General features: G+C 30.1%; 1 long non-coding RNA gene across 1 annotated transcript; it reads left to right on the plus strand.

Moving 5' to 3' along the window:
• The first annotated feature begins 227 nt into the window (after positions 1-227).
• LOC134235487 (uncharacterized) lies at positions 228-757 on the plus strand. The gene is made up of 3 exons (XR_009985416.1): positions 228-336; positions 429-487; positions 629-757. It is a non-coding gene; the product is annotated as an uncharacterized LOC134235487 (long non-coding RNA).
• Positions 758-1,197: the final 440 nt, after the last annotated feature.

Below are 1,197 nucleotides of genomic sequence, written 5' to 3' on the forward strand. Positions count from 1 at the left end.
GTTTTCAAACAGTATTAATTAAGTTCACTTTTAACCCCGTTAATTTTTCTATGGTAATGACTTTAAACAGTGCATTGGAGATCACAAATGTCGTTCCGAAAGAACGTAAGAAAATGCAATTAAATTAATGCATTTCAAATCAATCGGAAATTGTAAAGTTTGTGCTTTTTCCAGCGAGAGAAAATTCTCCCTTTTATTTCCGCAAACCAACTAAGAATAAACCTAGCTTTAAACTTGTGTCAACATTATAATTATTATATAAATGATGGATCATTTTTTGATAACTTTTTTCATTGTATCTTCTTTTACAAAGGCTGTAACATATTGTCCTTTTGGGTAAGTAAATGTAACGAGACATTTCAGCATATTAAACTAATATTTATAATTTATCATTACACGTATATATTAAGGAATCTCTTGAAATTTAGAAGGAACGGGGCATTGAGTTGCTGCTACAATTTTTATCCCGTCAATAATACTTGCAATGGTAGATAAAATCAGCTTCATTTTTTTTTTTTGCAAAATGTGTTTGAAAAAGGCTGATAAAGTGTAAATATGGATTTGAATGACACACAGTTTGTAATTCGTTATCTCAGTATGCTGTTTATTAATTTATTATATCTCTTAGAGTGTCCAGCTGGGTATTTTGGATACAACTGCTCTCAAATATGCATTGACAATTGGTATGGATCTATGTGTACTTCAAGGTGTTCATGTCCTCCAGCAGAAAGCAATCATATCAGTGGTTGCCTGCAAAGAACAGGTTTTCATTTAAATTTTTTTCTATGGTACAAATACATAAAAAAAAATAGACGAATGTTTATCCATTCAGTACATAACTATTTTTAACAAATGCACCAACCAGCTTTTTTTCATATCATGATATGGGACAGTATCCTGTTGACAAAAAAGGAATTTATATGATTTCATTTAAAAAAAGTTTTGAAGAGAAGTACTTTTGATGATGTTACTTTTTACCAACCGACTTATTCCCAAGAACTACTGTGTTATTTCAGACTATTATGCCACAGGCATCGTGATGCTTTATTATATGTTATTCAAAGGAAGATAGATCAGTATAACCAAAACGTCGAAACAAAAGTTAAAACTGTAAAATATTTTCATTGATGCTGCCAATAAGGTTCATGGAATTTTTGAATAATTTTTGAACTGCAATAAATCTTTTGAATGAAGGTT

The sequence above is a fragment of the Saccostrea cucullata genome, unplaced genomic scaffold (assembly GCF_032062105.1).
Source record: "Saccostrea cucullata isolate Sc308-1 unplaced genomic scaffold, CSIRO_AGI_Scuc_v1 ctg14330, whole genome shotgun sequence".
NCBI classification, from domain to species: domain Eukaryota; kingdom Metazoa; phylum Mollusca; class Bivalvia; order Ostreida; family Ostreidae; genus Saccostrea; species Saccostrea cuccullata.